This window comes from Lolium rigidum, chromosome 2 (assembly GCF_022539505.1).
Source record: "Lolium rigidum isolate FL_2022 chromosome 2, APGP_CSIRO_Lrig_0.1, whole genome shotgun sequence".
Taxonomy (NCBI): Eukaryota; Viridiplantae; Streptophyta; class Magnoliopsida; order Poales; family Poaceae; genus Lolium; species Lolium rigidum.
In genome coordinates this window covers 39887576-39913851 of record NC_061509.1, presented here as the reverse complement: position 1 = coordinate 39913851, position 26276 = coordinate 39887576, and the positions used below count along the sequence as shown (strand labels likewise).

Below are 26276 nucleotides of genomic sequence, written 5' to 3'. Positions count from 1 at the left end.
CATAACATCTCGGACATTGCAGGTCCTGCTATCTTTAATTGACAAATTGTAGCAGATTTTCCGACACGTGGAGATCAGATTGTTGCAGTCCTCTCTGGCGAGCCGGATCAGATCTTCACGCGGGAACTGGTTGCGGCGCTCTTCGTCGTATCCAAGCGGCTCTGCACAAAATGGTCGGAGCTGAGCGTCAGTTTGAGTTCAAGGGATAAGTTTAACTTGGGAGGTTCCGGATACTTACCCATGACATCTGTGTTGAGAAGGTCCCAGCCTTTCTCCGCAGTATTCATGTAGTTCCGGAGCCCATGGACTTCTTTCTGCAGTTTCTGCAGTGTGTCGCTATCAACCTTCCGCTTATCACAAAATAAGGTTCCTTTTTAAGGACCTCAGAATTCTTCTCCGCCAGCTGCTTCTCTGCATATTCTCGCTTCTGATCCGCCTCCATGAGCTTTGTCTCTAAATCTTTATAAGAGGAGCGCAGGTTCTCAAGCTTGGACGATGCAGTGGCAAGGGAAGAAGATGCACCTATTAAAGTTAAGTTAAAATCAACTTGATAGTCAGAAAATTGGACTAAATGGCAAGCTTGGCCGGAAACATACCTTGGGCTTCCGCCAGCTGCTGTTCCAGATCCACAATGTTTTCTTTTTGTGCGGCAATATCATCCGCCTGGCCCAAGGTGACGCGGCGCTGTAGGGAGATGTTCTTGTACAGTTCATAATATAGCGCCTGCTGTTCCTGTAAAAGATAGAGCACGGATAAGTTTTCGGATGCATATAAGTTTTTATGTGAAGACTCTTTCGAAGCATCATTGCCGAAAAAATTCTGCCATGACGCTTGGGGGCTACAACAACACTTTAAAATTCTTCAGTTTGGTTTACTCAAATTATCAAGGTGCTAACTATTGTTAGTTTCCACCTAGATACTTGGGGGCTACTGGGAATATTGGTTTACCTTGCGCTTGACGAGCAGCTGGTCGAAGAAGTCACTGATTTCCTTCTTGTGGAGTTGAATCTTGGAAGAATCAACACCAGCTTTGCCCCATGCATTTCTCAGCATGGAGTTCAACAAGTCTTGCTCAAGCTCCCACTTCTCCGCCTCCGTCAGCTTGTGGAAGAACTTATGTGAATAAGCATTCGGAGTGGAGTACATGTTTGATGGATCACCGAAGTTGTCTGGAAATACGATGGCATCCTTAGCCGGAGCTTTAGCCTTATCGTTGGAGGTCACTTCCGCTTCTTCCAGGATCTTATCTTGAGGCTCCTCCGGAGCAGTTCGCTTTGTAGCGGAACAGCTTCCGCCTGCCTTCTCGCTGCTCACAGGAATAACTTCCGGTTGAGCTTGGGAAGCTGGGTCGGAGGAAGGCTGGACCTCAGGCGGAGTTGAGTGGGGAGCTGGGTTCGAGGTGCTTGGTGGTGTTGGTGTGATTGGGTCTATGGCCGGAGACGATTTCAGGTACTTTGTGATCGACTTCTGGGTGTTAACCCGTGAATCCGGAACTTTTTGACTCCTGCGACAAGCAAAGGAAAAATATAAGTAACAAAGTTAGACATTTTAAGGTGAGATGTGTTCTCGGATACTTACGTGGCGCCGGGAATCAGTGGGCACGATCCTTTCCCTGCTGTGGATAGCAGTTTGAGGCGTTCGCGCTCCGCCTTCTTTGAGTTGAGCGGGGGTGGCTTGGTTTTGGCCTTTTTGGCGGAGGCCTCGCCACTGGCTCCGGCTTCGGAGCCAGAAACCTTGGCGCGGGGACGCTTGGCGATTCGGGGAGCATCTTTCTTGGGAGCTTGCTCCTCCTCTTTGTCATCGTCCTCCAGATCCTCCGCCGCCCCTTTGGCGCTGGTAGGTACTCGGAGCACATTCCTAAAATCCTACTCCGCCAAAGTATTGAGCTGGAGAGGGAAATATGGAGAAGTTAAAACACTTCAAGAATGAGAAGTTAAAATGTTCAAGTACGAAAACGTACCGGAGGACACTCGTTGTTGGTCTTGATGTCTTTTACAATCTCCGGGACCGGTTGGCCCCGGGTAATCTTCACAAGCGTCTTGATCCTCCTATTCAGAGAATCCGTCGGCAAGTTGTCGCGGGTGACTCGAAGCTGGTGTTCAACCCCAGAGTATTCACAGATCAACCGCTTATTATATTTGAGCGGCTGGATCCGGAGAGAAAACAAACTGAGAGTCAGGTATGTTCCAGTTAGCCCATCGTGGACTAACCAGGAAATCCTCCAGGCTGCTTTATCCAGTTCCGGCTACTGAGCGAGGGCATGGGACGAAGCTCCAGTTGGCTAACTCCTCCGAGGGCTTGTTGATGAACTTGGAAAGCCCCTCATGGACGTCCGGAACCTGGATGTTCTTTACGTAGAATCATCCGGCATTCCAGTACCGGACGGACTCGTGCGATGAATGAGGCGGATACATTCTCCCAGGGTGGAGCATGAAGGTCATGCTTCCGCAATTTACCATCACTTTATCCTTTGTCTCCTTCTTGACGCGGAAGAAGAACTACCACAGACGGATGTCGGGGCAGATTCCGAGATGCCCTTCGCAGAGCGTCATGAAGTTTGAGAGGAGGAGATAGGAGTTGGGACATATGTTATGTGGCTGGAGGCCGTATGTGTTCAGGGCGGAGAGAAAGAACTCGGAACACGGGAGCGACAGGCCGCGCTCCACCCAAGCCATCGTAAGGACGCGTTCGTCCGGATCCGACTTGGGGGTGACGGAATCCTTCACGAAACTCCAGTCTGGAGCAATCATGCCCTCGTTCTGGAAATCTCTGAGCTCTGAGTCCTTTACTTCGCATGGCCACCACTGACCCTTTTCACCTTCGCGGTTCCGGGCCTTCGAAGCTTTCTTTTGTTCCGATTCCTGCACCTTAGCAGCCATTCTAGCTTGTCCTTCAATTTCTTCCTGGATCTCCGCTAGTGTTGGGATCCGGTTGAGGTAATTGCTAGAAGAGGCAGAAAATGGTTGAGCTAATCGGATGTCCGAAATATTGGGCGGAAGGAACGATATGGGCTCAATGAACTTTGGCTCTGTGGAGTTTGGTTCTGGGCTATTCGGAGAGCTATCATATACTTAGGTGAACTAGTGGACATATTTCTGGCTGCATGCATATGGTAAAATGGTTTGAGTAGCCGGAACTAAATTAGATAGCTAAGTGGTCTTCTACGGGTCTGGTGGACTTACTGGCGATGGCGTTGCGGTTCCCCGTGGCGCCGACGAGGTCGAGGTCACCGGACTTGGTGCGCAGAGCTCCGCTTGACCATGAATCGGCGGCGGATGAAATTTCCCGATCAACCGCGCCAATCTCAAGACGAGAATGGCCTTGGAGCGGCGGTGAACGAAGGTTCCTGTGGAGAAGTTCACCGGAGTTCAGATTCGTCGGGCGGCGCTGGCGCGAGGTAGGAGAAGAAGTGGTGAATGCGGTGAAAAGTGAGAACTTACCGAACGCGAGGGGTATTTATAGACCTCGCGCGGAGATTCGTGAGCCGGATCCAACGGTGGGAACGAAACGGTCGCGCCGTTGGATAACCGCCATGTGTCTTAGGTCAAAGCGGTAGAACGACGAAGTGGTGACCTAACTGTGCACCCCCGAAATTTCCGGCTGAAGATTCACATCTCGGAAAATTTAGCGCAGGAAAAAAGGAAGTTGAGCGCGACGTGGGCGTGAAATCTGCTGAGTTACCGTTACAGAAGAACAAATGATTTCCGGCTAAATAAAGTCGGAAACGATAAAGTTTTGGAAGCTCTTCAAGATTCTCTTCGGATCCGAGTAAATGAAGACGGAAGAATGATGAATCTTGGAGAACTTTGGGGCTACTGTTGTGGTATACTTTATGGGTATATCGACGACGTGGTCTAGATCCGGCAAGCCCGGGTGGCCCACAGATCGTGATGATGGCATATGGCTCATCGGGCGGCCCAGTTGCTGTTGATAGAAGATGGATGAAGTAACCGCATCCCACTTACAATTAGGACAATCGGAGCAATGACGAGCCACCTGTTTAGCAATGACATCTGCATGTACCTCATCTCCAGTGACCACAACAAGTGCAATGGGCGACTGACTCGGAGCCAACTCATCATTAACCACCAGGGAAAGCAGTAAAATATGTCTCCCAAGAGGCCAGACCCAGAAACAAAAACCTAAGGTATAGGTACCTTAAGAACAGGGCAAAAAGCAGTAGGGTGAGCCTTCTTATCATAGATGTAACAATAGTGCTTCACCTTACAATCCTTCACCGCATGCGAATGATCATAACATTTCCAGCACCAAACCCCCTTCCCAGCTGCTTTAACAACCTCCCCTCCCTCAAGTGTAGCGCCCATAGGTGGCACCGAGGACTAACCCTGCTGCAGCGGCAAAGCAGGCACCGATGGCTGAAGCGACGGTGCATATGCATGATGCAAGGCTGGTGACTACACAGGAAGCTGCTGATACTGAGAAGAAAACTGTGTGTATTGGTCATACCCGGATGGGATGTAGGAGAACTGGTGCATGTGGTGCTGACCCTGAACAGGAACAACCGGACCCTGAGGTGCAAAACCTTGCTGCTGAACATGAGCCTTCCCAAAAGCTGAAACACCAGAGCTCTGTGCCGCCCCACCCTGGACCCCGCAGGCGGAACGATCTTCTTGTTCCTGTGTTTACGAGTAGCATGCACAGGCATTGGCTGCAACTGCAAAGGCCCCGGCTTCCCTTGCGCCACCGCCCACCGCCCCAGCCTGAATATGACCGGTCGGCAGCGGGTAGAGGTCGGAGTGGCAGCCCCCGGCACTTGAGGGATCAAAACGCCAGTTGAACCGGAGTATAAATCCCGTGCAATCTGCTCTAGCCGGTTGCACTCAGTAACTATATCCTCTCGCTTCTTTGTTTGATGTAGGAATGACCACAATACCGATCCAATGAGAAGTTATAGGGATAACCTGCATGAAAGAAGAAGGGTTTTTATTGTTAAAATTATGTCTACCATATGGCCCATAGTAAAGCACAAGCTCCAACTCGGATTTGTGCTTTCTCAAGTTTATTAACCCCCTTAGCCAATTCCCAATGAGATGATTAGTATTATTCGGGGAATGATGTTAAAGCCATGTGAACAATACACCAAACATTTCTTGCTCACGGACAAGATGTAAAAAGATGTTGAATTGTTTCATCTTGATCACAAAAGCAACATTTTTTACTACCTTGCCATTTCCTTTAGCTATATTGCCTTTAGTGAGAAGTACTTTGCGATATAAGAACGACATAAAAATCTTCATCTTAATTAAGTAGTACTTTAATTCATATGAAAAATATTTTTTATACTTACAATGGGTGTGAGTGTTTCCGTCACTGTCAGTTTTGATTTGAGATCTATTATATACTAAAAACAACACACGAAGATCTTAAATAAAGACACCGCATTAATCCTCATCATACATACTTTTAACTATTAGATTTATAATTTATGGTTAATGTTTAACGCGAGATTGGATAACTTCATTGTGGAGTCATTTTCTAACATCGTACACTCAAAATAAACCATACTTTGCGTTCAGCCTAACAAATATATTGAGACTTAGTTTGCGTGTCGAACAAATAAAACACAGATATGTATCAGCTAATTTAAAAACGCGTTCCAACAACTTGTATCAGCTGTCAGGCGTCAACTCTCATATCTTGAGAATGAAACCAAGATAATTTCAAGAAGACTTTTGAAGATGAAACCTTTCTTTTGCCCATGGGGATGGGGTGGCTGGCTCATAAAATTAAAAAAAAGGACTTATAGGTCAAGCTTGACTTAGGGTGTGTTCGGTTCAAGAACTAGAGGGGATGGACTGGAATGGTTCCATTCAAACATCATGGGACGGTTCCGTGCCCGTGTTCGGTTTGAAAAAAAGAGGAACATAATCGTTCTGATTTTGTTCGGTTGGGTGGAATGGACACTAGAGGAACCGCCGCCGCCTAACTGCTGGTCGCTCCGCCTGTTGGCGCCGCCGTGCCCACCTTCACTGACGGTCGCTTCCCCTGCTTCCTCCACCAAGCCCGCCTTCACTGGCGGCTCACGCGGGAGATGGAGATGGGCGGCGAGCAAGAGGTACACTACAGGAACCGCCACCGCCTTCACCGTCGGTCGATCCGCCTGTCGGCTCCTCCGCGTCCACCATCACCGCCGGTTGCTCCGCTTGCCGCCGCCGTGACCCCCTTCACCACCGACTCGTGCGTGAGAGGTAGAGGAGAAGCGCCTGAGAGTGAGAGCAGCGGAGCGCGAGAGGGAGAGCAGCGGCGGAGACGAGAGGAAGAGGAGCGACGCAGGGGACGAGAGGGAGAGCACCCACCGGTTGCTGAGAAGAGAAGGAGAGGAGCGGTGACGGAGACGAGAGGGAGAGGGAGCGTCGGGTGAGAAAATAGTTTAATTTTCGTTTGCTACGCTGATGCGTTCCTCCAGATTCGACCGATTTGATCGAATGAGTTCGTTCCGCATATTAGAGGTATGTTCAGGTCTGAGGAAATACTTGGTTCCGTTTCTTCTATAGAACCGAATACAAGAATAACTGCTAGGTGCGGAACCGTCCCGTTCCATTCCACCTAATTCTAGAACCGAACACACCTTACAGAATATGTAGGTATATAGAAGAAGTAATATAGTACACTTCACAGTTATTCAGCCGAAAGCTTCAACTTTTTCCTATGTTACTGGGAAGAGATTTGGTGGCCCAGATTTGATGCACATGGACACTAGTCATCGTTTTATTCAACAAAATGAAAATCATATGTCTAAATTTAAAAATTTGCTGAAAAAAATCATGATGTAGCCCGTAATGTATCTCACAAACATGCAAATTTTCAGTTTGAAAAAATGACAAAAATATAGATTTGAGCATAGTGATTTCAAATCTCTAAAAAGACGGACTTTATTATTTTTGTGTAGCATAAAATATAAACATTTGAAATTGAGATTTTACACGTATGTTAGTCGGATATATCATGAGTTACTTCTAAAATTTTGTTTCATAATTTTCTGAAGCCTATAATATAAATTTTCAATATTTTTTAATATACCGAGAGCACTGGTGCTCGGAAACCAAAGTGACTTTCCGATATATTACTCAACTACAAAATATGGGTCTATCATGCATATTTTAGAAGTGATGTATACAGTCGGTCTTGTCACTGCTTGCTTGTTAATATTAGAAGTGGCATCAGTTGTACTGTTCAGCAGCTAGCTGCCAACTAACAGATCAGTCTAATGAACAATTCATGCGTGCATGCCCTGATGATTTAGAGCATCACCAACCGCATCCCTCAAAGCGTCTCCTAAACGGTACCAAATCTAGCGTTTGGGGGACGTGTTTTATTCGTGCCGCGTTTGGGATGTCGCTCCCCAGCCGTGTCCCCCAAACGTCGCTCCCAAACTTTTCTTAACATTAAAAAACTTTTTTTTTGCATTTTTATTTCAAAGAAAAGAAACATTGTACAAACTAATACATAATTCAGAACATGGTTTACACAAACTAACACATAGTCAGGTACATGGTTTTACACAAACTAATACATAGTTTGGAACATGGTTTACACAAACTAATACATAGTTTGAACCATGGTTGACACAAATTAAACATTGCAAAATAATGAAACCTAACTAGTGATGGCATCGCAAATTTCGTGTGTTCGCTGCTAAGAAAGAACACTCGCAGACACACACAATCACCCAAACTGGAAAATCCAGCTAGTGACGGTACCCATGTTGGTTCTTTCGAGTAAGAACAACCAGAAACCTTCGTGCCTATTTTCGCTGCGAAGAAACAATACTCAGTCGTCATCCGCCTCTGCGCTGTCGCCGTAGTATTACCGGTGGCACATCGAACACCTTGACGCTCATGTCACGCTCGCCAAGGTAGGAGAACGTGAGCACGAAGCCAGCTTGGAGGTGGTGGTAGAGAGCGAAATTCTCCCAGCCGGTTTGGAGGTACATCTTGCCGCGCGTGTCGAAGATCACGTTTACAATCCACCGGCAGGAGCCGCAGGCAGGCTCCCGCAGATGCAGCGAGGCCGGCTCATCACCGGTGACAAAGTCGGCGAACTTGTCCGGCAGCCTCTGGATGCCGAGTGGGTCGCCCTTGAGGACGACGACGAACTCGAATAGCACTTCCCGCTCCTCCTCCTGCAGGTCCGACGATGAAGACAACATCGAGCGTGACAGCGAGCGTGCAGCTCTTCCGCGGCCACGACCACAACCACGACCACGGCCATGACCTCGGCCTCCGCCTCTACCAGACATGGCGTCGACTCTTGAAATGGTGGTGGCTAGGGTTGGGAAGAGAGGCGCTAGGATTTGTGTGTGAGGGACGATGAGAGGGCGCCCTTTTTATAAGCCGAAGGAAGGCGGGGAAGCGGTGGCGCTCATTAATGACGACACGCAGAGCTAGGCGCGACGAGACGCTTCGCTGCGCCTCGGCGGGAACTGCACCATCGCTATACGCTAATAACTTCCGTCGCGAGGTAGGCGACGATGAGGTTAAACTTGAATGTGCCGCTGACGCGTCGGTCCTGCCATGTCTCGCCTCGCTTTTCGCTGTGTCCGGCGTCCCGCGAGCGTTTCCTGTGTAGCGGGGACGGGCTCGGGGTGCCGGACACCGTATTTGGCCGTGTCGGACAAAAAGAGGCTTTAGAGCACGCGGCTGGGAACATCTTTTTTGTCCAACACGCCTTAAATCTTTTTGGAGATGCTTTGGGGGGACGCGGGTGGAGATACTCTTACACTTGATTAAAGCTAGTGCGTGGCATCTTTTGTTGCCATGCATGTCGCTGTCCATCACAACCGAACAAGGCTCAACACGTCATTTAATTTGTGGAAAAAGCATGCGCGGGTGGTAGGGTATGGTTGATGACAACCGAGTTTTTATAATTATTGAGACTAAGACTGGTTACCGAAAATATTCGCATACATGGCTTTGCTTGCATCGAGTGAGCACCCAACATATATACTTGGCTTTGCTTGCATATATCCTTCAAGAATGGCATTCTTGCATGGTGTGAGCATCCAGAATATATACTTGGCTTTGCTTTGCATCTATCCTTCAAGAATGGCATTCTTGCATGGTCTGAGCATCCAACATATATACTTGGCTTCGCTTGAATCTATCCTTAAAGAATGACATTCTTGAAGGTAATTTTTTGAATCTCTTGAAGGTAATTTTCGATCCCTCTGTTCAGCTGGCTTTGCTTGCATCTATCCATCAGTCGCATCTGACTTTCTAATCAATCTAGCTCTACTATCCGTTAATATAGCGTCATTAGTGGAAATAGCATGCGGATGGCCTGCCCTTCACTAGTACGAGTTCGACGCAGATGAGAGCTACACCAGGACTTACATCCATCCAGCCATCCATTCTTGAAGGTTATTTCGGATCCCTCTCTCTTCAGCTGGCTTTGCTTGCATTAATCGATATAAGTAGCTTTTGCATGTTTTGTTTGCTTCTCATGCTTATAAATAAGAACTCACCCGTCCCTGTAAGTAATCATGTCAGATATTCCAGCGGTGGTGCATGTCCTTCTTATTCAACGGTACGAGCTTTGATCCAAAGGAGCTAGAGCAGGACCCAACAACCATCCGTCATTGAAGGTAATTTTGGATCCCTCTCTTCAGCTGCCTTTGCTTGCATCTATCGATATAAGTAGCTTTCGCCTTTTTTTTTGTTGCTCATGCTTATAAGTTACAACTTGCGTGTTCCTCGTATAATCATCTTATAAATTCCAATGGTCCCCCTTTATTCATCTTTTTTGCCCGTACTATTTAGCTACAACGAGTGCTTGAGATAATATTGTTTTATCTTTGATACAGGAAAACGCAGCAAAAATGGCAATGGTCCTCGATGCTTTTGCATCCTATGTGCAAAACATGCTGACCGAGATGGCAAGCGAAGAGGTGCACATGCTGCTCGGAGTTAGAGAGGAGATCGAAAAGATGGACGTCAAGCTTAGGGACCTCAAAAACTTCCTCGCCGATGCTGATAGGAGAAACATCACTGACAAGCGTGGGTGGCAGAGCTCAAGCGTGCCATGTATGAAGCTGCTGACATCCTCGACGTGTGCCAACTCAAGGCCATGGAGCAAGGACAATCGACCATAGATGTGGGGTGCTGCAACTCCTTGCTCTTTTGCATGCGAAATCCAGCTCATGCCCACAACATCGGCACCCGCATCAAGGAGCTCAATAAGAAGCTCGGCACCATCAAGGAGCGAGGCGATGCTTTCAAGTTTATCAATATTGGTTCCTATGAGGATCGTAACAGCAGGATGCCTGCCTCTCATTCTGGTATTCGCAGCCGTGAGACGTCGGGGGAGTATGATCGGTCAGGTGTAGTCGGGGAGAAGATCAAAGAAGACTCAAGAGCAATCATTGATATCATGCTGACTGAAAAAGAGGGCAACGCCAATATCATGGTGGTAGCCATTGTTGGAGTCGGCGGAATCGGAAAGACTACTCTTGCCAAGAAAGTATTCAATGATGAAATCATTAATGCCAAGTTCGACAAGACAATATGGTTGAGCATCAACCAGAACTTTGACAAGGTTGAGCTGATCAAGACAATGATCACGCTCGCCGGAGGAGAATGCAGTGGTGGAGCGGTGTTGGCTGTGCTTCAGCCAATCCTTACTACTGCGGTGACAGGGAAGAAGCTATTTATAGTGATGGATGATGTGTGGAGCCCTAGAGCGTGGGATGACATGCTTGGAAGTCACTTGGCTAATGTTGTTGCTCGAGGTAGCCGAATCCTCGTCACTACTAGAGATGAAAGAGTTGCCCGAGGAATGAAAGCTATGTTTCCCTACCACCACATTGACAAACTAGAGGAGGAGGATGGCTGGTCATTGCTCAAGAAACAGGTACTTCACAAAACTCAAAGTATCTTTGGAAACTGCTAGTTTTTATCTTAATTTGGAGTAAATATATACTATTAGTGCATTTTTTACATCTTTTCTTTGTAAATACAAGACGGATCCATACCACACATGGACACTATAGGCATGCCACAACACGTGCACACAACCTCTATACACAGTAAGTAAATAAGGCATGATATTATGACCATAGAAATCAAATTAGGGTTTGATCAAGTGGAAAACTTGGCTTGTACGCAACTAAATTCTATCGTTTTACAGGCTAGATTTTTTTTTCAAAATGAAAAAAAAAATCTAGATTGTATGTTGGTAGTAAAGTAATTCATAAATTTGGGCTAGACTTTCCAAAGGCTTATTCTTTTCTTTTAGATGTTTTAAATATATCTAATCGCCATGTAAAATGGAAATTCAGATTTAAAAATTAACTAGTGATATGGTATAAATGCAAGAAACTAGCAAGGTGAGTGATATTTTGGCTCTTGGGTGCATATGCTCCCTTCATTTTAAAATGCATGTCTGATACTTTTTAAAATATTAAAAAATTGCAAACGAAAAATTCACATATACATCTTCATGTGCTACATCCGCACAAATCTTTTAATGGAAAAGCTGACTTGTCGTTTGAGCTGTTTAAAAAGGCAAAAAATTATGGCAAAATAAGTCTTTGTGAGACATATTTTGTCTTTTATCATCGATTATTAAAAATATCATTTTCACGTAACTGTACAAACGCACATAGATTATCTAGATTACATACGGAACTTTTTGTAAATTATTTTTAGTATTTAAAAATATGTTTTTTGGGTGAAGTGAGAATATGCACGCAGGAGCAAACTTAAATTTTCGGTATTGTTCTTCTATCATGCTCACAGATACACTCTCAATCCTTGGGACACTCAATTTTGGAGGAAATTACAAAAACAATTACCACAATTCGGGCTAGGTAACACGTCCGTACCTATTTTGCTATTTTTTTGCAAAAAACTACCAATTCTGAGGCATAGAGTGATTGCATTAGTAGTCATTTGACACAACTATAATTGCAAATCTGACCAGTGGGGACCGTATGTAATGGATGACTTGGCAGAACACATGTGTAGAACGATAGAGAGGGAGGGAGATTGCGGAATATGATGGATGTTGTATTGAGCCTCTCGGATGAGTATATATAGGAGTACAAACTTGGAGACCAAGAAAGCTATCCTAAAGATAAGGCAGAAGATGATTACAAATCATATACTACCAAATATACATGTACCGAATATATCTCTAACATTCCCCCGCAGTCGTAGCGGTAGTGACATGAACAATGGAATCGTCGCGGATGGTCATACTGGAGAGAAACCAAAGGTAGGAACCAACGGGATGACACTCCCCTATAGTCGTAGCGCGAGCGTCATGGACGATGCCGCGTCGTGGATGCTTGACCTGTAGAGGAAACCGAGGTGCTTGTGTGAGGTGATAGCCCTTGTGCTGATGTCGAGGGAGCCGAGAGCGCGGGGTTGTGCCGAGGTCGAGGTGGCCGTGCGAGGAGATGTCGTGGTCGATGTCGTGGTTGGGGATGCCGGTGTCATTGTTGCCGCAGAGAAAGCCGTAGGTGCGAGGAAGCGCCATGGAGTCGTGGGTGCTATGATGCGCTGGTGATAAAGATGGGGACGCTATCGAAGCAATCATCTAGAAGGGTGTTGATGCCGAAGACGACGTTGTCGGTGCCAATGAAGATGAGGCGCCGAGCCGAGCTTGCCTGGCTCGAGGGCGCGTCGGGGACGAAGGCACTCACCGGTGTTGCCAGTACCGTGCGTGCGAGGGCAAGGACCATCATGAAGTGTGCGTCATGTCTGGGAGAGACTAGCAGAGGAGGCCTCCCGGACGGTTGCGAGGCGCAGAGCGGCGAAGCGAGAGACGCCGGTGCTATTCTCGGTTGTCGGAGTAGGCGAGATTGTGGTAGTCGGGGACGAGGCGATGATGCTGGCGACGAAGTCGTGACAGACGAAGATGTAGATGGCGGCAAAACCAGTGGCGACTAGGAGTGGTCATGTTGGACGCCTAGAGAGGCGCGTATGTAGTCTGTGGGATTGTGTCGTTGGTGGAGTGGAGACGTTGCCGAGGAGGAGGCGTTGCCGGGGTAGAGGCGTTGATGACGTAGGAGCGCGGCGGTGGTACACGAAGTTGGTGAAGAAGAACCGGACGACGTGAAGAAGACCATGCGCGGACGGTGGCGACCCGCGCTAGAGAGGTGGCGTGAGGGTGGCCTGGGACATCGGTGCGCGGGGACAACGAAGTAGACTGCGTGCGGCGATGTCACGACCCAAGGGGCCGGCGTAGCTGCAGGGCGCGATTCGATGCAGCAGCGTCGAGGCCACCAGCGACGTACATGCCTCGGAAGGCGCATCGGAGGCTGGTAGCGTGGACCAAAGGCGGCGGCGCTACAGTCCGAAGGGGCGACGCAGCGGCAACCCATAGCTCGATCGGTGGTAGGCGCGTTCTCAGGGACGTGCTTGGCGGAGACATGCGTGCTATCGGTTGATCAGACCGACGGTGACGCTGTACGCACCATGGCGTGTACGATGCACAGATCGAAGCCGAGATCGACATTGTCGATGATGTCCGGGCGATGGCGGCGAAGACGAATCGACGATGGAGGCTGCGCGGACAAGAACAACCTGCTGCGACGCACGTAGGGGCGCCCCGTGTGCGACCTGTGCGGCTGTGCCGTGCGATTGATGAAGATGGTCGGTGCAGGTCGATACCGTTGTCGGAGCAGAGGCACGTGATGACGACGGTGGTGGGCAACTCAATCCGAAAACACCGTCGAGCGATCGGCGGACAAAAAAGAAAACCGGTCTACAGATCGGAAAAAAGAACGCGAGGGCAGTCGATCAACCAATCGGCGAACGAACCCTCATACGGGTTGCGCGGCCCCCGGAGTAGATCATAGAGATCGACCTCTCCGGGGGTGGCGCGGAAGCTTGTGCGGCGGCTGGCCTGGGTCAAGGAGCGTGCCGCTCTGATACCATGTAGAACGATAGAGAGGAAGAGAGATTGTGAAATATGATGGATGTTGTATTGAGCCTCTCGACCAAGAAGGCTATCATAGAGATAATGCAGGAGATGATTATAAATCATATACTCCCAAATATACATGTACTGTATATATCTCTAACAACATCGATGAGGAGCTCACCTGGACATGGGCCCCACGAGCCTCTCTTTTTCTCTCCCTTGTCTTCCTCCTCATGTTCTCTCTATGATTCCTCACCGCCGGCGAGCTCCTCTCCACCGGCGAGCATCTCCTCTGCCGGCTAACCTGCCTTGCATCACCATGTGCGAGATTGAAGAAGGACCAAGGCCCCAGTCCAGGTCCCATCAACACTACTGCGACCATTTCCACGGTCTCGCCCACTGCGCGTACCTCCGGGTAAACTTTGGGGACACGCCAGGGCTCGGTGACAGCGGCACCGGTGGCGGACACATCCCGCACGTATGCTGCATCCCGTAGGGCAGAGCTCCACCGACACTTGTGCGCGTGGCAGGAGCAGAATGACGCCAGTGCGTCTATGCGTGGTTGAGGCAGAGTGTCGCACGCGCACTATCTCCATGTCCTCACCTGGTTCAGCGGTTGCAGAGGACTCCTCCGTGACGGCACAGACATAAGCAGCCCGCAACACCACCCAACGCAAGCGCGCCGGCGGCATTCGCTACCTAGCGGCACGGCCGGCGGTGCGGAGACTACAGAGCAGACCACAACACCACCATGTGCAAGTGCGGAGGCGGCGTTCGCTTCCCAGTGACGTAGCGGCGGCGTCTGGTGCCCAGTGATGCGGCCGGCGGTGAGGAGGCTCCTGTCCAACGATCTTCCGAGGATAGGGAGTAGAGAGATATAATGAGAGGATAAAAAGGAAAAGAGTGGAAAAAGATGTGGGGCTGACATGTGGATCCCACGTCCACGTCAACTCCTTCTCCACCCGTGCTCCCAACTCAGCCCTAACAAATGGGCCCCATCGATTAGGATTGATGTTAAAATGCTATTAGACTGAAATCAGCGCGATTTGCAACGTCGCACCTCAGAACCGGTAGTTTTCTGCAAAAAAATAGCAAAACATGTGGGAGTGCTAACCTATTTCTTTAGTCCGAATTATGTTAGCTTTTTGTAATTTACTCTTCAGTTGTGTGCGGGCGGAGCATGAGGGAGACCCCATGTAGAACAACACTATCCCCACTCTATAGGGTGACGCAAGGGATCTTCTGTTTTTTTTATGAGTCGACACAAGGGATCTTCATCCCATCCTCCTCTATAACCCGTGCTCCGCTGGAAACACTATATTCATGCATCAGATAATGTCGGTGTTTCAAATAGGAGTATGTGAATAACAGTCAAAAATTAAATTCATTGATAGAAAATTTGTAAATGAATTTTAAAAAAAAACGTTACTATGTTGGAAGCTTTTTGTTTGTATCGATCCAATGTATAACAAGTAAGCATTACGTTGCTGAAATCGGGAGAGCGGGTCTGGGTGTTGTCATTAGAGATCATCGGGGTCGTGTTATCCTGTCAGAGAGGAAGCATATCCCATGGTGCTCAAGTGTTGAAGAAGCTGAGATCACGGCATGCTTGGTAGCATTGATTGTGTTTTTTTCAAAAAATTGAAATGCTATAACTTTTGCATCGAGCATCAAAATTGTAATCTGTTTTCCCTTTAGGATTTTCCGCGACGTGCTCTTCAAAACTAGAATGTGTTTGCATATATATATTTGAACGAATTCGTGACAAAGCAAGTCTGGTACATGACACAACAACTTTGGTACGAGACGAGAAAAATATATTCATAATAACGGTTAGGCAACTTTCAGAACAATTATAGTCAACTTAAGAACAACTAAAGCAACTTCAATAACAAGAAGGGATGATGATGCATTAAAAACAATGACACAGGTAATTCTAGGTCAACAACCCCGCCCATGATCTAGTTCTGGAAGGTTTGATTAGCCCCGAATGCAGTAGTTGCATTGCGGATCATGACATCCCAGCCGTCGCCGCGTATGATACAATATCACATAAACAACCCTGGTGCGTGATAAAGAAACTTTTGTGTGTTAAGGAGAAATTTCAGTGCGTTAAGAAGCAACCCTAGTATGCAACTTCTGCAGCGGTAAGAAACTTCGGTGCAGCGGTATGCAACTTTGGTGCAACAGTCAGCAACTTCGGTGTATAGGTAGGAAGCTTCGGTGCAGCGGTGGGCAACTTCAGCATGGTGACAGGCGACATCTGCGCGACAAAGAAAGTTTGGTACATGGTGAAGCAAATTTGGTACGCGGCGAAAAAAATAGATTCAGAACTACGGTTAGGCCACTTCCACAAAAGTTATAATCAACTTAAGAACAACTAAAGCAACTTCAACAACAAGAAGTGGTGGTGATACATTAAAAACAATGACACATGTCCAGGTCAACAACCACGCTCATGATTGACTTCAGGAAGGCTTGGTCATGCCGAATGCAGTAGCAGCGTTGCGGATCATAGCATCCCCATCGTTGCCACGCATGATGCAATATCACATCAATAACCCTGGTGCTCAACAGAGTAACTTTGGTGTGTTAAGAAGAAAATTTGGTGTGTTAGTAAGCAATCCCAGTATTTAACTTCCGCAACGGTAGAAAACTTCGGTGCAGCGTTAAGCAACTTTGGCACAATAGTTAGCAACTTCGGTGTGATAGGCAACATCGATGATGCAGCGATAGGCAACATCGGTGCAACAGTAGGCAACTTCTTTGTAGTGATAGGCAACATCTGGACAATGCTAGGCAACTTCACTGTAGCGGTAGGCAACTTCACTACAACGGTAGGCAGCTTCACTACAACGGCAGATATCTTTGCAACTGCACTAGGAAAGTTCAGTGCAGCTGTAGGCAACATCTCTGCACTTGTAGGCAACTTTCCAATAGCGGCAAGCAACTTATTTGAACCAACGCTAGGAAACCTGCAGCTTTACGCAACATTAGAAAAATATTAGAAAACTTTGAATCAGCACTAGGCAACTTTAGTGTAATTGTAAACAACTTCAGTGTACTTGTAGGCAACTTGTCGATAGACAACTTCAGAACTCCGGTTGGCAACTTCGGCTTACAAAAAAACGAATTTTCAATAACAACAACGATAGGCAACTTTATAACAACGGTAGGCAACTTCGCTACATCGATATGCGACTCTAAAAAACATGCATGCAATTAGAAGACAACTTCACAACATTAGTAGACAATTCTTACAACAACGGTAGACAACTTCGTAACAAGCAACAGTAATACACAATTTATCAATAACATACAAAATCAATCAAGTAACTTTTATAAGATGTAGTGCAACAAATTGATACAATTTAGCAACTACTATGTGTTGTTAGGCAACAATCTGACCAAAATAAACACGTACTCCTCAAAAAAGCATGTTGGGCCTAATTCAGGCTAGTCCTCTCTTTTCCTCTCTCCCACCTTCTCACTTCTGGCCCAAATGAGCCCCATCTACATCCTCGCATGGTCATCCTCACGTCCCCAGGCAGCAGAGAGATCGGGTTGCTAGCATCGGAAGCGGAAGATGAGGCCTTCCTCAACCCCAAAACGCCACCAAATCCATTTCTAGTTAACAAATCAAGAGAAACATGCAAGAAATTGGGGTAGCGCAGAGAGATCGGGAGGTGAGGATCAGAAGCGGAAGAGGAGGCCTTCTTCTCGCTCAAGGGGAAGCGGCTTAGGATCGCCTTGTTTGCGCCAATGCCGGAGCGTTCCATGTTTCTCCTTCGTGGGCGCCGCCTCCCCTTTCTCCATAGGGCGCGGCTCCACAGCCCCCCTCCCCCCGTTGTTCCTCCCTAGAACCTCCCGCTACTTGCTCTCTCGAGGGCGCCCCACCGTCGACCTGCTCCGTGCGCGGCACCGCCAGCATTCCTCGGAGTGCCGCCCAGGCTCCCTCCTGCAACCGCCCCCGGAGACTAACCTCCCAGCCCTGCTACAATGCCGCCAGACTCCGTGCTCCGGTCGCTTCCCCCAACGCGTCGCCCAGCGCCAGCGGCCGGAGATGGAGGCAGGGTAGCGCGCGGGGTGTGCAGGGCGGTGGGGACGACAAGTTAGTGTGTAGGGATCTTTTTTAGATTTTTTTTGAACAGGGGTCGGTCCGGAAGGACCGAGAGCTTCTATTAAGACATGGCAGCAGCCGAACATATTACATAAAGGCACTCAAAGAAGCAGGAAATAACACACAAGTCCCGACACTTTGCACAAAAGTCCTGCAAAAGAAACATAAAAACGCAATCAAGGATAGCTCCAGGGCCGCCGCGGACGAGCTCGCTGTAGTCAACTTGGACGGCGCCAGGGATGAAGCCACTTGGCGCAGAGAGGCGGGAGCTAGCTGTAGCAAAGCGAAGAGGCCTCCGATGGAGGTTGCAGAAACTCGAACGCCGGCCGGAGAGCACCGTCACCAGCGCACGAGGAGGGAGGAGTCGCCAGCCGACTCCACAAATCGACGGCAAGAACGCCGCCGTGGTGAACCTCCCGAGAGAAGCTCCGCTTCTCCCTGTCACCGATCCGCGAAGCTGCACACGCAGGCAAGGATCTCCTCCTGCCCCTCGCCACCATGACGAGCTTGAAGAAGGGGACCAGGGCCGCGCCGTCGCGCCGCAGATCTGCACCGGGCCGAGCTTATTCGAAGGGAGGTCAGCTCCTCGCCGGCCATCAGCACCCGGCTCCACGCCGCCACCGCCAGCAGAAAAGTCACCGACCACCACCGCACGCCGCTCGAGGACGATGGCAACATGCTCCCGAACCTGTACTCGAAACAGAAAAACCTACAGCTACTACCGCCCAGACCACCCTCCCGCTCATCGTCGGCCAGCCCGAACCTGTACTCGAAACAGAAAAACCTACAGCTACTACCGCCCATACCACCCTCCCGCTCATCGTCGGCCAGCCGTAGCGGCCGGCAACGGGAGGGAGGGGGCCCGGCGAGGAAGACGTCGTAGGCCCGGAGAGAAGGTGCGGTATCCACCAGAAAAAAAAAAACAGCACGCCACCCCGACTCTATCTAAAAAAGATCCCCTGCCCCTCCTTTTTTTTTCGGGTTAGCACAGCTACGCTTTCAAGCATTTAGGTTTAGTTATTTCGCAAAAAAAGATAAGAAGCTCGGTAAACAGAAATTGACACTATTTCAACATGCCGAACCCACACCGCAAAAGAGATTTGGTAGCACACGTGTATTATTTGTTGATGAAATGGACATGGCGCCATCTGTTATCTTCTTTCTTCTGGTTCTTTCTCGTCCAGTCTATCACCAAATTCCCCACTGCCGTTGCCCTAGATTCCCTTGCCACGTTCTGGCTTTCCCCTTCACCGCCCCATCCATGAGAGGCATCCGGCCCTCCCCTCCACTATTAGCCACCGATGACATTCTGGCGAGATGTATCATGCGCGGCCTCCCTCTCATCTCCTCCTCGCGTGCAACGGCCTGGACCGCCTCGACCTCGCTCCATGTCGGTACTCCATCACTGACTCCTTATCCTGCTGGGACGCCGACGCGCCTCACCGGATTTCTGGCCAGCAGCAACTGGTCCCCGTCCGCATGTCCACGTCGCTGCTTTCGAGGATACAGTCCTTGAGAACATCCTGCGTAAAAGCTGCGGTGACTGCAGCGGAGAGACATGGCCATGATGAACATCAGGTGGCTGGTCCTCCTAGGCGAGGCCCACTCCCGCCGACACTCCCCGACGCGCCCCACCTCCCGCGGCCGGTCGGTTCCCCGACTTCCCGATATCAATCACCCGCGACCGGGCAGAGAGCTTCTCCTAGTGTGTCGATCTCCCGGTGTGTTTGCTTCGATATCCCAAACAGCGGCATCCAATGCATCTGGGGTCAATGAAGATGGGGCGGCTCTCAGGTCAATGGCGGCGCGGGAAGGGGGAGGCTCCGCCCTCCAGGTTCGGCCAAGCTCGGGGCTCTCCAGTTTTGACAGTGCCAGGGTGGACCTAGGGGTGGTTCCGGTAAGGAGGGTCGCGGCTCGGCGGGTGGGCAGCGCCCACCGGTGGGGGCATGGCAGTGGTACTCCAGCGTGGTAAAGAGGGTAATAGGAGGTCGGGAAATAATATGTTAGCCTGACATTTGGGACCCATGTCCACCTCAGCTAATGACTCATGTGTGGTGCCAACTCAGACTGGAGACCCAAGCGTTGCTGGAGAGCCCCGAGATCCGCCCTGGCTGTCCCAAGCGTTGGGGCGACCTCGAGTACTGGTGGCCGCAGTCTCTCGCCCACGAGCCTCCGGGAGGTCGACAAATTTGGATTTTGAAGGGGATTGAGTAATGGAGGAGGAGACAAGAGGGAGAAGTGATCACGAGCGCGTAAATCGTGCCGGTTCTAGGTGAAAATTAAGGAGTGAAATTAAGGAACCACGAGGTAACAATGCGCCCAGAATGGACCGCTAAAAAACTTTTCGAGCATGCATTATTACCTTCTGCAGCAGTCCATGATCTTAGCTGGGGTGGGGTTCTTCTTCTTCCTATGCGCTATGTACCGGCTCGGCTTCCCTTCCAGCTTCAGTTGTGATGCGCCCAACTCCAGTCCTTCTTCGAGTCCCGAAAGAACCGGCAGCCCTGGGGAACTCAACCCCGAGCAAACCAGCGCCCAGAGCAAGAAGCAAAGCACGCTCGAATTTCTTGCCCTGCTTTCCCAAAAAAAAATCTTGCTCCGAGGAAGACCAGTACTAGTGTTTTGCCCTCACAGATCCTGGGAGACTAATATGACTAGTACTTGTCCATCAAACGTGCTTTTGGTGTTTACTTCGTAATTGTTTACAGACTGATTGAAAACTTCAAAATGAGGGGTTATAGTCAGATGGTGTGATTTGACCGTGACCCCACACCGTTTCCACTGGCACGACATGCACCAGCACTAGTGTTTTCCCTCACAGATCATGGCATCTGTATAGGAAATTCTCATGTATGGCGTTCTGCAAATGCAACTTCCAAAAAACTGCATTGCAAAAAATTATACATATTTGAAATATATATTCCACCATGGGTTAATTATCTCAATGTATTTCAAGAAAAATATCCTTTTAACTTGTGTAACTATTAAATATTTCTAAAACAACTGATAAACATGTTTTTATTGAACATTTTTTGAATTCTCGAAAAACTACTGTTTCTATTTAACAAAATGCAAATATGTAACTAGTACGTACTATATTTCGATATAGAGTAAACTAGAAATCAATACCATAATATGAATTTTCCATAAAAATACCATAAATGAATGGCCACATGCCGAGCTAACTCGCTATTTTAATGAGCTCGAACGAGTGGCTTGAATTGCAGCCTTATTCCCGATACCAATTCATTCAAATGACAAATAAGTTTAGGTAGTGCATTATTAACTAGTCTGTCTTTAGTTTTTCTATAGGCGCTTACTGTATCTAAAACTGAATAATACAACTATTTTTTCTCTTAAGGCAAACGAGTCATTACTGATTATTGTTTTGATTAAATTTCCGCAGATAGTCGCTTCTGAAACGGATGGACATGAAATTGATACACTCAAGGATATTGGGTTACAAATTTTAGCAAAATGTGATGGTTTACCTCTTGCTATCAAAGTATTGGGAGGACTCTTGTGTCAGAAAGAAAAAAACCCCCATGAGTGGAAGATGGTTCTGGATGACTCTATATGGTCGGTCAATGAAATGCCTGAAGAGCTAAACCATGCAGTGTATTTAAGCTATGAAGATTTGCCTTCTTGCATCAAACAATGCCTTCTATACTACTCCCTTCTCCCTAAAACTTCATTGTTTTATAAGGATGACATTGTCGGCATGTGGATTGCCGAAGGATTTCTTCATGGAACCTCAGACAGCTTGGAAGAATTAGGAACCAGGTACTATAAGGAGCTGATAGTGAGGAACCTTATAGAGCCAAATGCAAAGTACCTTGATCAATCTGTTTGCAGCATGCATGATGTTGTTCGCTCATTTGCTCAATTTGTGTCTAGAGATGAGGCACTAGCGGCTCATAGTGGAGAAACAAATATTGGAAGTAAACTCAGTACACACAAGTTTCTTCGGTTATCCCTAGAGAGCAAATCATCAGAGTCAGAGTCAGATGGATTAGACTTGAGTTCTTTACAAACACAAACGATATTGAGAACACTAATTTTAGTTGGCCATATAAATAGTAAGTCTGGAGATTTGCTGGCCCATTTTCCAAGTTTAAGAACACTATATACATTTTCAACTGGGGTTAGTGAATTGGCTGAATTTTTGCATGAGTGTAAGCACTTGAGGTACTTGTCCTTGGAGAACTCTGATATATCTTCTTTACCTGATAACATTGGAAAGCTGAAATTCCTGCAGTTCATTAGCCTCGGTGGAAGCGAGCAATTGGTGAAACTTCCCCATAGCATTGTGGAGTTAAGTCAGCTACGGTATCTTAACATCGATGGTACAAGTATATTCGACATACCTAGGGGGTTTCGTCGTCTAACAAATTTGAGGTTAGTAATGGGATTTCCAGCCATAGAGGAAGGTGACTGGTGCAGTTTGGAAGAGTTGGGCCCTCTTTATCAGCTCACTAACATTGGACTAAAGGGATTAGAGAATGTAACTGTGCCATCATCTACAGCAAAGGCAAAGATTGGCGAGAAGGTGCATCTTACCTGCCTAAGCTTAAGCTGGCATAGTAGACTGGGAGATGATGGGAAGATCAAAGAGGAAGATAGTGTCTCTAAGGAAGAGCAAGAAAAAACCGAGAAGGTGTTTGATGAGCTCTGTCCTCCGTCCAACTTAGAATATCTTTCCATCTATGGTTATTTTGGTCGACGGCTCCCAACATGGATGATGTCATCATCTGTTGTTTCGCTCAAGACCTTGAGGGTACTGATGATTGAAGACTTGGCTTGCTGCACTCTACTTCCTGATGGCCTGTGTCAACTCCCGTATTTGGAGTTCATTGAGATCAAGCGTGCTCCAGCCATTAAGCGAGTTGGACTTGAATTCCTACAGTCTAACCATCACCAAAGTCTGCCCCCCTTCCCATGTGGCAGTTGCTTTTCCTAAAGTGCGTGGGATGCAGTTAATAGCGATGGTGGAATGGGAGGAGTGGGAGTGGGTGGATGCAGTGCAAGCTTTTCCTGTCTTGCGGGAACTTCTGATATTGTACTGCAAATTGACTAGTCTTCCTCCTGGCCTATCCTCCCAGGCAAAGGCTTTAAATAAATTAGCAATAGAGTTTGTCGAGGGTCTCACATATGTAGCGAGCTTTGTATCCCTGGTCAGGCTGGAGGTACATAGACTTTCTAATCTGGAGAGGATCACTAATCTTCCCAGATTGCAAATGCTAATCATCAAAAAGTGCCCAAAACTGAAAGTGCTAGAGGGTGTTCCTGCACTCCAGACGCTCTTGCTCAAAGATGGAGACATGGAGACACTCCCGGAATATATGGGATGTATAAATCCAGGGTGTTTGGAGCTACACTGCAGCCTAGCGTTGCTCCATTCCATAGCCGCGGGACCATCTGGCCCTGAATGGGACAAGTTCAGGCATGTTGAGCGTGTGAAGGCATATGCACGTGAAGGAGATATTAAAAAGAAATGGTATGGCTTGTACACAGCAAACCCCTACAACTTGGAGACAAATGTCAGCATATCTTTCATGTCTGCAGGTAAAATAGCACTGCTCGCTCATCGTAATTTATCAGTTTGCTCTGTCTGTTTCATTTCTTCTCTCTGTGTTTTTGCATATACTCCCTACTTTCCTAGATTCTCATTCGTCCATTCCCCTTGAATGAGCTGTAAGTCCTATCCAATTGTTGACTATTTTGCATCGAGTCAGTTTGTCCTTCCTCTGGTTGCATTGTGCCCCTTTCACCTCTGGCTCTGCACGCTCTCGTCCCCCTTCCAGCCACAATGGTCCACCAGGCAAGCAATAATTAAAGCCTTGCTCATGCATACACATGACAAAGACAAGAGCGGCCACCTCGCGGGAATGACACGCTTCACCGCCGGCCGCCCATCGTTGAGCGGACACCATGTGGAGATGCAGCATGCGTACAGACGACCAACAAGTTCAGAACGGGGGAATGAGTAGGGAATAGGGATGGTGGTGGATCTGACTAAGTTTTCTCAAATGGAGAACTACCTTTTTATTTTTGTCATGGCTGTATGGTGACTAGTGTTACATTACATTCATATTTGGCTGCACTTCCTCATGTTGCTAATTATCCGTTGTTCTCACTGGTTCGCCAAGTTACACAGAGACTACAAATGAAAAGTGATGATATATGTGATAATTAAAGCTTAGATATGATATCGGGATCTCACTATTTTAATCAGTTGAGCTCTTGCCTTGCTAGTTATGGATTGTGTAACCACTTTTACATGTTCTACTCATACAGGAACCTTGTCTTGTTTTGAGGATGCACAAAGATTTGAGTCTGTCTTCAAAATGACAAGAAAAACATTTGACTACATCTGCAGCTTGGTGTTTGGTCCGTCAATGGAAGATATGAACAGCTACACATTTATTGATGGGAGGATACTGTGTTTAGAGGATCGAGTGGCAGTTGCTCTGATGAGGTTGTGCTCCAGTGAGCCATCAGAGACCTTGGGATCCTCTTTTGGTGTGAGCGAGTCAACCGTCTTGTTGGTAGCTGAGAAGTTCGTTGATGCTGTGCGGGAGCGAGCATGGCGCCACTTGGGCTGGCCAGACTCCAGCAAAATGGATGAGAACAAATCCACGTTTGGCAAGATCCACAATCTGCATAACTGCTGCGGTGTTATATGTGCAACTCACATCCCATTTGGACCAAACTGCGACCATGGGGAGAATAGCAGGACTCTGATGCAAGTCGTGATTGATTCAAAGATGAGGATCATGAGCCTTATGTTCAATTCGACGGATAGCATTACCCAGTTAAGCATTTTTCAGGAATCACAACTCTTCAAGGAGTGCGAGAAGGGTGGTTTGCTGAATGGTAGCAAGCTGAAGGTGGCATCAGATGGATCAGAGGTTGGGGAATACATAATTGGTGATGCAGGATACCCTCTTCTCCCCTGGCTACTCACACCATACCAGGAAGAAAACCTCTCAGAACCCAAGGCGGAGTTCAACAGAAGACATTCTGCAGCCACAACCTGCGCGGGGAAGGCGCTGGCGATGCTCCAAGAAAAATGGAAGTGCCTGCATGAAGATGTGTGGTGGACAGAAAATCTGCAAAGTAGATCTAACATGGTCATCGCGTGCTGCTTGTTGCATAACATAGTCATAGATATGGAGGATGATGCAGCGGTGCCAAGCGTTAACGCTAATGATTGGAATTACCATCAGCAAGTGCGCCAGGTAGCAAATGAGGATGCTGTCAGGGCGAGGGATATGCTGTCGGAGTACTTCTTGGCCAGCAGGTCATCAAAATCAGCAGGTGAATTAACACGACTTTCCCTGCATTTTTAGATTGTTCGTTTAGTTTCTCTGTACACTATTTTCTCATATTTATTTCCTCCTGTGGATTCCATCAGTCATCTGTTTAGTCAGCGCAGTGGATGCAGAGGAGGACCATGAAGTAGCTGCATCGGGTGCAGGGGATGAAGACAAGGAACAAGAATTGAAGACAGGAACAGCAGACGAAGTAGACCATGATATCCAGGAGATCATTGTCTAAAGACACATTTTGCTGCCACATCCCTCAGCTTCATTCTAGGTATGGATATCATTGTCTAAAGACACTTTTTGCTGCCACATCTCTGAGCTTCATTCTAGGTACTAATGCTAGCGCTATGCTTCAATTCTTATTATTCTCTCCATCCAGCTATATCGGTATATCACAGTTCTCTTCTTCTTGGTTTGTTCTTTTGATACGGCACGAATGCTACTGAGAAACTTTAACTTGATAACTCTCTTGGATTAACTGATGGTTATGTGTGTTTTCTCTGTCTTGGCCATTTCTTTAACTGAGGGTTCATCAAATAGCATGTGTGATTAGGAAAATAAAATTAGCAGCCATAGTATGCATGAAACTGCAAAATCGTGACATGTTTAACCCTGGTGCATGGTCGTATATCTTATAAAATTAAAACCTTGGTTTGATCAGGTGAAAGGGAAGCCTATATCCTACTGGTTTGAGCTTTGAATGCATGAATCCAGAGCAGGCCACCCAACGGAGCAAGAGACTTATTTAAATGCTGCAAGTTCAAGTTCAAATTTTATTAATTTGGGTCATCTATTTGGCGGAGACAAGTGTCTTGTTATCTGTACTTTATTTATGACTTTTTATGTGCTGAAAAAACAACAATGTAGCATGGATGCAGAAACACTATTTGATATTTCCATTCATCAGTTGATACAAACTGAAGAGTTTGCAAACATAATAG

At 47.6% G+C, this 26276-nt stretch overlaps 1 pseudogene; it reads left to right on the top strand.

The window, feature by feature from the left end:
- The first annotated feature begins 9394 nt into the window (after positions 1-9394).
- LOC124691617 lies at positions 9395-26069 on the top strand (annotated as a pseudogene).
- Positions 26070-26276: the final 207 nt, after the last annotated feature.